Raw genomic sequence first — 14,743 nt, forward strand, 5'->3', positions numbered from 1 at the left:
GAGCAATGCACTCTGTACATCAACATGCAAATGAGCAGGCACGGTCTCATTACTTTGGGGAAGGTACACACAGGTTTTCCAATAGAATGGTAAATAAAGTGTGTACTTTAAAGGATAATCCTAGTCTCGGGATTTTACAATACGAGAATATACCTTCTTTATTGATTCTTTTTTTTTTTTTTGAGGTTTTCTTTTATGATGATGATGATGATGATGATGATAATGATGTTTTAAAAATAATTTACTTTGTATCCTGGTTGTAGCCCCATCTCTCACCTCCTCTTAATCCCACTGGACCTCGATCTTTCTCTCCAACCCTTTCCCCTAGTCCAGTGATAGGGGAAGCTCTTCTCCCCTACTGTCTGAACCTAGCATCTCAGGTCCCATCAGGACTGCCTGTATCTTCTTCCTCTCAGGGCTGGCAAGGTCCCCCACCAGGCAGAAGTGATCAAGGAGCAGGCAACCAAATTCATGTCAGAGACTGTCTCTTCTCCCCTTACTAGGATACCCATATGGAGACTGACATAGGATACATCTGAGCAGGAGATTTAGTTATATCTATGTATGTTCTTTGGTTGATGCATCAGTCTCTGCCCAGATGTTTTTGGCTTTGTTGGTCTCCTTGTGGAGCTCCTCCAGGTCCTTCCATATCTCCCTTCTTCCATAAGAATCTCTGCCCTCTGTCCACAGTTTGGCTGTGAGGGGATCTGCTTCCATCTTCTGCTCCGTGGAGTCTTTAAGAGAAACCATGTGTTAGGCTTCCATCCTGTTGCCTCTCTTCTACAGCTTCCAGTGTCTATCCTGTTTCGCTTCTGAATAAGAATTGAGTATCCTTCCTATGGTCTCCTTGCTGTTTCTCTTCTTCAGGTCTGTAGCTTTTAGTATGTTTATCCTATATTAAATGGCTAATATACATGTATAAGAGAGGAAACACAATATCTGTCTTTCTGGTTCTGGGTTACCTCATTCAGGATGATCTCTTCTAGCTCTATTCCTTTGCCTCTAAATTTCAAGATTTCCTTTTTTTTTAATTCCTGAATAGTATTCCACTTTGTAAATGTATTGCAATTTCTGTATCCATTCTTTGATTGAAGGACATCTAGGTTGTGTTCAGATTCTGGCTATTACAAATAAAGCTGGCATGAGCGTAGTTGAGCAAATGTCCTTGTTGTATGGTCAAGAATATATATATATATATATATATATATATATATATATATATATATATATATATGCCTTCAGGTATATGCCTTCCCGATTCCTTCCTTAATGACATCTTCATTTATAATTATTATATATCTTTCTGTCTACCTGACTATCTGAATAATACCTATCCTGTATAGAAGACATTCTTACTGCTGCTGTCCTTGTCCTCTGATTCTTACAGTATTTACAATGCCCCCGTTCTGTAATGTCCCTGAACCTCCCACTTACATTTTAAATGTAAACATACAAATAAATTGTTAATGACAATAGAAACAGCAATAAGTTGTACTTCAAAGATACTTTTTAAAGTAATTGGCTATTGCAAATTTCATTTTATTGTTTTCATAATTACTCAATGACTCATCCCAATGATTCAGCTTACTTTGAACATCAGGACTTGTGATTATTGAGTTTTCCTCTTTTCTCTGACAAACAAAATGGAACAGCACAAGTAAAGCAAAACAAAAGAATATGAATGCATACAATTATAATCATATACTTCCATCCTCACTGTTATTTGTATACTAGTTTCTAACTACTGGTGTTGATTATGCTGAAAATTTCTCACTCTTTAGACTCTTCTTGCTATTACCTTTGAGTGTCCTTATCTCCTTGCTTAGAAAATGTTACAGATATTATGATCATTTCAGTTATTTAATCCAAGATTTTCTTTCATCATTTTTCTCTTTATTTTTCCCTCTGTAGAGTTTAGGACCTTTCATAGTGCTAACTTGTATATGTGAGCAATATCTGCTTCCTTTCCACTAGGATGGGAAATATTTTTTTTAACATAAAACCATTGGAAACATTGTTGTCAAATGACTTTTCAAAGTACACAACAAGGACACTTGCTCAACAATGTTTGTACCTGCTTTATTCTGGGTTGATGGACCACCCTGATGTCTATCAACAGAGGAATGGATACAGAAATTGTGGTACTTTTACACAAAAGAATAGTACTCAGCAATTAAAAACAAGGAAATCATGAACTTTGCAGTCAAATGGTGGGACCTAGAAAAGATCATCCTGAGTGAGGTATCCCAGAAGCAGAAAGACACACACAGTTTATGCTCACTTATAAGTGGGTGCTAGACTTTTAAGAAAGGATAAACATACTGAAATCTGTACACCTAAAGAAGATAAACAAGAAAGAGGACCCTGGGTAAGATGATCAATCCTCACTTAGAAAGACAAATGGGATAGACATTGGAAGTAGGAGAAAACAAGTAACAGGACAAGAGCCTATCACAGAGGGCCTCTGAAAGACTACCTAGCAGTGCATCAAGATTCTGAGACTCATAACCAAATCTTCTGCAGAGTGCAGAGAATCAAAAGATAAAAGGGGAGTTAATATTACTGGGAGAGGAAAGGAGCTCCACAAGGACAAACTATATCAGGGCACAGGGGTCCTTTATGAGACTGTTTCTCCAACCAAGGATCATGTATGGAAATAACCTAGAACCTCTGCTCGGATATAGCCATGGTAGCTCAGTATCCAAGTCGGTTTCCTAGTAAGGGGTACAAGGACTATTTTTGACATGAACTCAATGGCTGGCTCTTTGACACAAACCCACCCCAAGGGAGGAGCAGCCTTACCAGGCCACAAAGGAAGAAAATGAAGCCAGTCCTGAAGATACATGATAAGCTAGGGTTAGCTGGAAGGGGAAGAGGACCTCTTCTATCAGTTGACTTGGAAAGGGGCAGGGAGGAGATGAGGGAGGGAGGGAGGATGGAATTGGGAGGGAATGAGGGAGGGGGCTAGGGCTGGAATACAAAGTAAATGACCTGTGATTAATATAAAAAGTAAAAATTATTAAAAAAAAACACACAGGTCCCACCAATTTTACTCACGTCAACAAACTGAGAATATAAACACCAATGAGCTTCCTTGGGCTTTGCAGAAGCACATACACACACATGAGAGAGGTGACTACTCCTCTTACCCACTCGTGCATTAAAATGGTCCTGCAACCACACCTTTCTGTTTAAAGAGCTCCAAAATATGCTTTATAGCCTAACATGAAATATATATAAATTTACATGGTTATATACGCAGTTAATTCTATAGATTAACATGATTGTTCATAAAATCCTAATCAAGACCTATATAGCAACAGACTATTTTATAACTTATAGAACCAACTAGGTTTGTTCATTCAAATGCTTTATTTTAAAATGAGACAGATATTCATCCAACCCTACCTTTAATGTATAAAATCTGGCCGTGTTCAATACATTTCTAAATTTATGGTTTGAATGTGGATAACACACCTAAGTTATAAAGAAGAATATAACGCTAATTATTTTTTTAGTTCAGATGTTGCCATGGAGTTTTTTTTTTGGTTTTGTTGGTAGAAAACTGCTTAAAATAGATTTGATATTAGTATGTAAAATATGTAGAATTAAAGTGAAGTTCCACAGCTTCCATTCTTAGTTACAGTTCCTCTATATTTGGGAAAATAAGGAGAATTGAAGCAACATCAGCTATAAAACTTAATTTTCCAGTGAAGTTATTCACATTTACATCATTATTATTCACATTATTATAACAGTGCATTTACTTTTTAAAAATTAATTTTATTTATACATTTATTTATTATAATTTATTCACTTTGTATCCCCACTGCAGCCCCCTCCCTTCTCTCCTCTCAGTCCTGCCTTCCGTCCCTGTTCTCCCTGTATGCCCTTACCCTAGTAACCTGATAGGGGAGGACCTCCTTCCCTTCTGTCTAACCATAGGCTATGAGGTCTCATCAAGGTTGGCTACATCATCTTCCTCTGAGGCCTGGCAGCACTGTACCCCACAGGGGGAGGTGATCAAAGAGCCAGCCACTGAGTTCTTGTCAGAGACAGCCTCTGTTTCTCTTACTAGGGTTCCACTTGGAAAGTGAGCAGCCCATGAGCTACCTTTGAAACAGGATCTAGATCCTCCCCATGCATGGTCCTTAGTTGGAAGTATGAGTCTCTGCAGGCCTCCATGGACCCAGGTATTTTGGCTCTGTTGTTCTCCATGTGGAGTTCTTGTCCTGTCCAGGTCTATCTATCTCCCTATTTTTTTTCCATAAGAATTCTGGCACTCTTCCCAAAATTTGGCTATGAGTCTCAGTATATTTATAACAGTATATTTTTCTTAACACCAACTTTGCACATATTAAACAAATGACATATTTTAATTTGACATTTTATGCAAGAGATTACTAAATTAACATAGAAAAGAAAATATAATGAAAAACATAAATAACATGGATGTGAATAAAATCTATCAAATTACAGTAAACTTTTTAACTTTGAACCATGTGTATGTTAAAGACATGTATTTATCATAGTGCTATAAAGTTTCCAAATTACTAAATTAGATAATATTGAACATTCATTAGCAGATCAAATGTAAGTTTATATGTCTGTGAATGAATGATAATATTTCTATTATGATACAATGCATAATTGTGTTTTCTGAGTGTTTAATACTATTTTCCTTAATACATTGTTGCTATATTAACATTGAAATCTTGGCAAATAGCATCAGAATTCATGTATTTCTGTTTTAATATGTTTTTCTATTTCCATCTTTTTTCACAATTTATTCATTCATTATATATACCAATTGTAGTCCCCTTCCCCAGTCACACTCTCCCTCCTCCCTGTACTCCCTTCCCCTTTTCCACTGAAAGGGGAAGTTCTCCTTTGCTATCTGCCCATAGCATGTCAAGTCTCATCAGGACTGCCTGGATCCTCTTCCTTGTGGCCTAGCAAGGCTACATCTCCACTGATGAATGCTCAAAGTGCAGGCAACTGAGTTCACGACAGAGGCAACCTCTGCTCCTCTTACTTGGGGATCCACGTGGAGACTGTGCTGCCAATGATTACATCTGAGCAGGGGGTCACTCCATGCATGGTCTTTGGTTGGTGCATCAGTATTTGTGTGACCCCCAGGTTCTCTTCCTTCTACTTTACACATTGCAACCCTTTTTGTGTGTGTGTGTTTAAAGAAACTTGCAAAATTTCTGTATAGGTGTGGCATTCATTTTAAACGGTTAAACCATTGAAAAAGCACAAAATTCAAATAGCACAATTATAAATAAATCATGAAAAAGATAGAATACAAGAGGTGAAAATAGCACCCCTTTGTTTGACACCAGCTGTGAACACATAGGCCAGGTGATTATAATTTCTCAGTGTTTCACACATAGGAACTAGTATGTGTGACACCACCATTTGTATTTATTTTGGGTTACATATAGGTAATATGCAATAAAATTTGCATGTATGAGATATGAAAGTACAGAGGGACATTTTAAGGTATATGAGTTGTCTGCAAGAGGTTTCTTAAAACAATATTAATGATGCTATTTTCACATCATGGACTAATGATGTCTTTTTATTATTTTGTATATAATAACAAAAGTTATACATCAATATATGGATGACACTGAACCTTATAATGACATAAAATAAATTAGTAAGGGTTCTAAATTTTACTTATACACCAAATATATTTTTAATTTTTAAAAAGTTATTCTTCTATCTTAGTTTAAATCTTCAAATGCAGTTTCCCCTCCCTCTTTTCCTTCCAGTCCATTCCCTCACCTATCTTCTTCCCCAGATCCACTCCTCCTGTTTTCCTTAAGAAAACAGCTGGCCACCTAGGAATATCAACCAAACATATCAAGTTACAGTAGGACTAGGCACATCCTATTAAGGCTGGACATTTTACCAAAGCTGACTAGACAGGCTAATTCATGAAAGAATGATGAATAAGTTCAAAATGCTTAAGTTGAGAAAAGCTAACAACTATGTCCTTGTATTAATATACTATCAATACTGGAGTCAGAATGGAAACTGAAAGTGTGAGCTTCTTTCTTTCCAATGTTCATGTCTAACTTGCATATAGTAAAAATTTATGATGAAATGATGAAGCAAGACATGAGTTTGAAATGTCATAGAGTACCTGGGCAGGTAGTTTATTTGAGCAGAATGGGGAGGCTCAGATAACAAAACATTGCTAGCATTTTTTTTTTCTCTTTCCTTTCTTGGACGGTTTATGATTGGTGTCTTCACAGAAATTTTAGGCACACACTGAGAACTCTAATTAAGAGACTGATTTCCATTTGAGCAGGGTTGAGGGTTCACTTCAATTGAGTAGAACCTGTTGAAGTGTGAATAGAAAGAGGAGGGGAAGGAAAAGAAATAAGTTTAGGTGTTGACCAAGAAGCATCATGAAAAAACACCTTATCCTGGAGGGAAAAAAAAAAAAATCACAGTCTTGTTCACAGAGCTCCAGGTGAAGCCAACTTTTATCAACAGTCTGGGTTGGATCTGTTTTTCCTGGTCTCACTGACTTAACACAACTTTTACATCCTGAAATGTGAGCTCTACTGTCACTTATTATTGTGCAACAAAAGTTGCTTCTTCTCTCCACATGAACATATTCCTCAAATTAAAAATGTTTTGTCCTTAGATATTTACATTTTTTTCTAGAATTTTTTCATAGTTATAAAATCTCTAAAAATTAAATGTATAATATTAATAAGTGCTGATAATTTAATATATATCTTTAAAGGGGATAAATTTGCCTGTAGGTTTGGTGAGGGCGTACATAATCTAGTCTGAATGATGATGGTATAATTTGCCTTTCTGGTTTTATTTTCTGTTTTCACTAATGATTAGTCTTGGAAGCTAATCTATTTAATGTATTTGATGGTTATACCCAAAAGCACATCCTTTCCCAAGCTTAGAGAACTCATCTGTGGAAAATATAAATTATTCATATATATGTGCATGGCTATGTGGGGACTATTAAATTGTATTTACTTTTTCTCATAGAAACTCAATCATGGATTATGTCAGAATTATTTTATTAGAAAATAATAATAGGCAATTCAATTGTCCTGGTATTTAGAAAGTCAGTTGAGCTATTTAAGTAGGCATTAAAGTCATCCTAATAGAATCTTTGAAGACTGTAGTGCTGAGAGCACTATGAATGGAGGCCCAGCTGAAGAGGCTTCAAAGGAAAACAGTATGAGGAACTTCTTAGATACCATTTGGATGATGCTCTGGCAAAGAATGTGGCTGCTCTTTTCCATCATCATAAGAACCTGCCAACAGCTACACTGAAAATTAATAATCTTCCTTATAGGAGATTTCAGGATACTGTAACATTTTCTCAGTCAAGGGTTATTGGTAATCATGTTTGTGTAGATCACTAAGGAAAAAAGGTGAGAGAGATGAAAGGAAAACCAAATGGGTAATCTGAAAAATAATAGTCGCACCAGTCAGTTTAAAGTTGGAACGAAGGCTTGTGCTGAAAGACATGGAAAGAGTAGACAGAAGTCTGAGCTGAAATTGAATGAGGAGAGGAATGCCCCTATGTCAAGACCTTGCCCAGCTTTCCAATCCCTAAAAGGAGGAAAGTGTCCAGAAGAATTTTCTTCCCCTAAAAAGCAATAACAAAATAAAGCTTCATGAAATGTATTTCAAAGACACAAGATGATATCCCAAAAGATCTTTTGGAAAAAAAAAAATGTTCATTTGAACACGGCAGTGTTTTACGCATAGTTCAGTGTTTAGAGTCAAGAAGATACAAGGGTGAAGGGGTTGTGGGATACTCCTCTGCAGTTAAAGAGAGTTCCAGGTCTGTCTCTAAAAAGGCATGAAATGGAACTATGAAAGCAAATCCAGGACTGTGTAGAGACCCCAAGATTTTGGAGATGTCCAAGCTGTTGAATATATGCCAAAGAAGGCTACCTACAAGGAGTAGATCCAACCCATGAGAGAGAGATATGTTTCAGACAGTGGGAAGCCATCAAAGACCTTTGATATTTAATGTGGAGGATTGCTTGTTTGTCAGGCTGCTTTGTCATTGACTTTTCAGCAAAAAAAAAAAAAAAAAAAAATATATATATATATATATATATATATATATATATATATATATATATATACATGTTTTCACTCTGGTCTTCACCTGTAGGGTGTTTGCCAAGCTCCTTCCTTTTATTTTTGCGTGTTTCACCTGTTTCACACAGAGAGACGGTAGAGGTAAACAAGTTTGACTTCTGGATGAACCCTTCCATGTATTCAGGTGCTTTGCTCTGACTAAAGAGAAGAAATTGTGGAATAAACCAGGTACTATAGTTTCTATGGACAGCCCCTGTCAAGTGGATCCCTTGTGTGTCCTGTGTGTGTTACATTTTTTAATCCTTACTCCCTACTCAGGAGCTGTTCGACTCTGCCAGTGGGTTCCCATAATCCAACATCAAGCTACAGATTATTTTTTTTACTTCTATTTATTAACTTTTTATTTATTCTTTTTTTTTTTTGAAGATCACTCCCTCAACTCCTCCCAGTCTGTCCCACCCTCTCTATTTCCAACATCACCTTCCCCTAGGAGAAAGGGGGAGTTCTCCTCCTTTGTCATCTTCCTTTAGTTTGTAAAGTCTCATCAGAACTGCCTGGATCCTCTTCCTTTGTGGCCTGGTAAGGCCTCATCACAAGGACCAAGTGATCAAAGAGCAGGCAACCAAGTTCATGATAGAGGCAGCCTCTGATCCCCTTACTTGGGTGATCCCAATGCAGACTGAGATACTGTCTACATCTGAGCAGGGGGTCCAAGTCCTCTTCATGTATGGTCCTTGGTTGGTAAATTAATTTCTGCAGGAATCCCCAGGCTCAGATTATTTTCACTTTGTTGGTCTCTTTGTCAGGCTCCTGTCCCTTCCATGTCCTCTATCCCTATCCCTTCTTCTTCCATAAGACTCCCTCTGCTCTGCCCAGGATGTTTGGCTGTGAGTCTCAGTATCTGCCTTGATCCTCTGTTGTGTGGAACCTTTCAGAGTACCCTCTATAGTAGGCTCCCATCCTGTTTCCTCTCTTCCACCTCTTTGGGTATCTGTCCTGTTAGCAAATCTGAATGAGATTTAAGCACCCTCCCTAGGGTCCTCCTTAAGTGGTTAGCTTCTTTAGGTCTCTAAAGACAATGTGGAGAAAGGGGAACCCTCCTCTATTGCTGGTAGGAGTGCAAACTTGTACAACCACTTTGGATATAAATCTGGCATGTTCTCAAAAAAATGGGAAGAGCACTACTTCAAGATCCAGCAATACCATTCCTGGACATATATCCAAAAGATGCCCCACCATTCAACAAGAACATTTTTGCAACTATGTTCATAGCAGGTTTATGTGTAATAGCCAGAATCTGGAAACAACCTTGATGCCCTGCAAAGGACATTTTATACACTCAATAATATTAGATATTAGCCATATAATATAGAATAAACATACTAATATCTATAGCCCTAAAGAAGCTAAACAACAAGGAGTACCCTAGGAAACTGGCTTAATTATCAGTCAGAAGGGCAAACAGGATAGACATTGGAAACAGGAGGAGACAGGGAACAGGACAAGACCCTACCATAGAGGGCCTCTGAAAGACACTACCCAACATGGTACCGAAGCAAATGCTGAAACTCTTAGCCAAACTTTGGGCGGAGTGCAGGGAATCTTATGAAAGAAGTGGAAGATAGAAAGACCTGGAGGGGACAAGAGCTCTACAAGGAGACCAACAAAGCCAAAAACCTGGGCCTAGGGGATCCTGCAGTGATCAATTTGTCAACCAAGGACCATGAATGGAGAGGACCTAGACCCTCTGCCCAGATGTAGCCCATGGGTAGCTCAGTCTCCTTGTGTGTTCCCTAGTAAGGGGAGCAGAAGCTGTCTCTGATCTGGACTCAGTACCTAGTTCTTTGACCACATCTCCCCAATCCCCTCTAGGGTGACAGCCTTGCCAGTCCACAGAGGAAGAAGATGCAGAGAGTACTGATGAGATCTGATAAGATTCGGTCAGATAGAAGGGGAGGAGGTCCTCCCCTACCAGTGGACTAGTGGGGGGACATAGAAGGAGAAGAGGGAAGGAGGGTGGTACAGGGTGGAGATGAGGGAGGGAGCTACAGCTAAGATAAAAAGTGAATAAATTATTATAAATGATAAATCAATAAAAATATTTAAATTTTTCTAATTGAAATAACTCTTTCAGACCATGTTTGATGTTTCTCTCATGTTTAGTTTTTGTCTTTGTTTATAACCAATGGCACGTATTTGAATATTTACCATCTGAAGCATATATATATGCTTGTATATATCAGCTTTAAATTCTTTAAATTAGTTTTCAGGCTGATTTTCTCTTATATTATGATGCTCCTTTTATGTTTTAATGTACATTCTCAATAATAGGTGTTTTATATCATCAATTGCATATTGATTAGATATTTCCCAGGTTTATAAGAGAATATTAAAATGTCTGATGACAGAAATAATGCTTTGCTGCTGTGTCAGGCATGTGGATTTTGCACTGCCATTTGTTCATTATTGGTGCTTATATCCTTACTTGCATGTATAGTTTATATGATTTGAAGTCATTTTCTACAACTGATTAATTTCACTTCACATCTGTCTTACTTACAATATTTCTTATTCATTATATATTTTGTCAAGGCAAAATTTTTAGCTCAATGAATATTTAGAAATTTTTGCTTATTTAATGAAACACTCGATTCACATTTTGATAAACAGACCCAAAACATTTTAAAAACCAAAAATGTCTGACTCATATCAAAGGAAGATGTGGTACTTATCTTTTGGTTTAATAAGGTGTTAATATAAATGTAGTGTCATTCTTCAAAACTTCTGTCATACATTTATGTAAAACATATTTTTATAATTATTAGGTTACTATGTTAATATACGCTTATTTTTATACTTCTATCAACATTGATAAATATAATTATTGTTGACACAAATAATGGCCAGTTAAAATTATGTATGTGAAACTGAAATTCAAGAATGAGAGCTTACTACCTACTCACATGTTAATACACTAAAACCTAAAATACACTACAAAATATTGTGTATTATAATACCTTTCAAAAGTTTCCTACTTACCTACACATGGCAATGAAACTTTTATTAGTGTGGTTACTGAACAATAGGCATTCAACATATGTTTTTAGGTGTTTCTCTGAAACTTTGTTTTTTTCTTCATGAAGGAGAAACTCTGAAAAGCATTTCATCTTGCATCTTTGTTGTTGTTTGAGACAGGGTTTCTCTGAGTAGCCCTGGCTGTTCTAGACTTGCTTTGTAGACCATGCTGTTCTTGAACTGAGTTTTCCCCTGCCTCGGTCTCCTGAGTGCTGGGATTAAAGGCATGTGCCAGCACACTTGAGCGAAGCCAGCATCTTTTAAAATGCAGGATTATATTTCTAAGTTAGCTGACATGATTTATATGCTTTGACCTATAAAAACAAAATTTACATTAAAATTGAAAAGCACAAGAAAATATTATTAGTCCCCCATAAAATGGATACTGATTCTGACCATACTTTCTTATCAGTGTTTTATTTTGATCAATATTGTACAAGGAAATAGAGAAGTACGAAAGCAAAATATATCAGCTGTGAATATGTAGCAAATTAAGTAACTGGATTTGAAGAAGGGAGTAACAAAGTGTAGGGATGGTGAGAATTTATGGTATCTCTGTGGCATAGAAAGTTAAAAACAGAGTAATGTAAATGTTGAAACCTCACTTTCTAGTAAAATAGAAAAGATAAAAACTAAATATCTGGTAAGTTTGTCAGTGTTTTAAATAAACATTGTCACAAACCAATCCAAACTACATTCATCAGTGCAGAGCTCTGGGAATTATGAACCTCAGGAATACTGTGAATTTTGTACCATTACTCCAAGTGAAATAGAAACGTTATAACAGTTTTTATGTGATCAGATATTATTGTTTAAATGTTTTAATCAGTGCCTTATAGGTGAAGATATTATCTCTACTATGGAACAGTTTTCTTAGTAATATTACTTTTATTTCAATGTGGCTTCAAGGCTTTTCAAATACTGAAATGTATTGAATGCACTAATACCATTCAAAATCAAGCGTAAGAGCAAGAGAAATTGCAAAAGAAATAGCTGAATGGTAATCACAAATATCACACATACCCAAAGTAACTAGATTAAGATTTTATTGAGCATTATGTAATAGCTACATTTATCTATTTGTACCTATTTATCTATGTATTTATCAACCATCTCTATCATTTCTATTATCTATGCATCCATCTATCATGTGTCTATCAATCTTTCATAATCTCTTTATTGTTTGTGCGAAAGTAAATTCTGCATCCTAATAGTAGGATTTTTTTGTAGCACATTGATTTTGATATTTTAAGACAGTACCAATAATGCTTCTTTATATGAATATGCTTGGAGAATAACTAATTTAATACTTCTTTATATGAATATGCTTTGAGAACAACTGAATTTTTTTACATGCATCATAAAGGTCAAATCTTTAATGGCAACGGAACTGAGGTGCTTATGCATCACCACAGTATTTTCCCTATGGGGTAACTGATGGCTTTACTCCATGTGAATTATACATTAATGCTGCCTGTGACAGTTTACGGCTGCTGTTTCTCTCATTTCATCACATGTGTGTCCTGTGATGTGAAACACTGCCTCAGTGATTAGTTGCAGTATGTGTTCTTCATATTTGTTTTGGTGATTTCTCTGCTTGGCTTACTATTATGCAGCTGTGCCTGTCATACTGTGGTCATCTGTCTTCTGGGGATATATTTTTCATTACTGCCATTACAATGAGCATTGCCTCATTGCTCCAAAGTTAGCTGTGATCCAAGAACCTGAGTGTTGATGAATGAAAGCCTTTGCCAATACTCTGACTCATCCAAAGCATATTGAAGTTTTACATGTAATGCAGAGCTCAGCTCAGATTTAAATGTTGCCACAAAATTGTACAGGAAGAAAATTACTGAATTTCCTAAAAAGTTCCATGCTGATTTAGAGTTGGGTATGGAACATAAGCAAAGACTCTGTGTTAGAGTTATTGAAAGAACAGAATTAAGAGAATAAGAGTATTTATAGAAAGACAATTACTATGAGATGCCGCTTCAGTGTTCTATAGACGCTAGCAAGTTTGCAGGAGCAGTGTAGACAACGATGTCTCTGCAGGTCAGAGAGTTAGTTCAGGAATAATGTAATCCAAAGTTAAAGGAAACTTGTTCCTTGTTTGGTGTTTCTTCCTCTTCTTCTCTTCTTCCTCCTTTTTCTTTGGTTAAAAAATAAACCCCCCACCCCAGCTCAGATTTAGCCCATAGACTCAGTCTCCAAGTGGGTTCCCTAATAAGGGGAGCAGGGGCTTTCTCTGGCATGAAGTCAGTGACAGGTTCTCTGATCCGCTCGCCCTGGGGCATGCAACCTTGCCATGTCACAGAGGAAGACAATGCAACTAGTCCTGATGAGACCAGATAGGCTAGGGTCAGAGAGAAAGGGAGGAGGACCTCCCTATCAGTGGACTAGGGGAGCTACAAAGGGGGAGAAAAGGGAGGGAGGGTGTGATTGGAGGAGATGAGCAAGGGGGACACAGCTGGGATAGAAATTGAATAAATTGTAATGAATGATAAATTAACAAAATTTAAAAAGAATATTTATATCTACATAAAGCTTACTAATTTAAATGCTCTTACCTACATGTACCTTCCAAGTGTGTATTCTAGTATGTTGGTTAGACTGTGAATCAACTCATAATCATTTAATTTTTATGCATCATTGGCTTAGTGCAATTAACTGTGTCTAGGTAGAAAATCTACATTACATCCAATTCCAAACTATACTGAAGTTCTAATACACTGTAAACATGTATAAATGGCATAGTTATGAGTGCATTTGTCAAATGTTGTGCAGACATTTTCTTGAAGAATGGCAAAATTTTCACTTTGATTTATATTGCAGAAGGAATACATGCATTACTTATAATAAGCACAATAGATTTTAATACAAAATTTGAGGATGGAATTATTATTGAAGCATTGTGATCGAATAGAATATATTTGTATTATAAGATTTCTATTCATTTAGTTAGCACAGAAATAGCACTTTGTATGGAGGAATAGAACATCTCAATTTTAGTGTGGGACCATTATCAATGTATTTTTATTTATTCATATTATCACCTACTTAGGAGTTAGAAGTAGTTTCTTTCTTAACGGCAATGTCATTATTTATATTTAAATATTACAAGCAATGATGATAATTTTCTGATTTAGTAACATCAGTATTAATTCATCAATGACCATCACTACTATTCTGAATTTTTCCTTCTAAAATATTAATTTGAGGTCATATTTACATTTATCTTCACTAATATAAATATATATGTAGCTGCAATTAATAGTTGTTATTAAATGCTTAGATAAAATTTGACTTACTCAAAATACTTTAAAACATAACATGAACTCAGTGGCAGGATCTTTGACTTCTCTCCCCTCTGCCAGAGGAGGGAGCACCCTCACTAGGCCACAGAAGAGGACAATGGAGGCAGTCCTGGTAAGACCTGATAAGCTAGGATCAGATGAAAGGGGAGGAAGACCTCCCCTATCAGTGGACTTGGAGAGAGGAATGGGAGGATATGAGGAAGGGAGGATGGGAAAATGAAGGAGGAAGCTACAGCTGGGATACAAAGTGA

The sequence above is a fragment of the Meriones unguiculatus genome, chromosome 9 (genome assembly GCF_030254825.1).
Source record: "Meriones unguiculatus strain TT.TT164.6M chromosome 9, Bangor_MerUng_6.1, whole genome shotgun sequence".
NCBI classification, from domain to species: Eukaryota; Metazoa; Chordata; class Mammalia; order Rodentia; family Muridae; genus Meriones; species Meriones unguiculatus.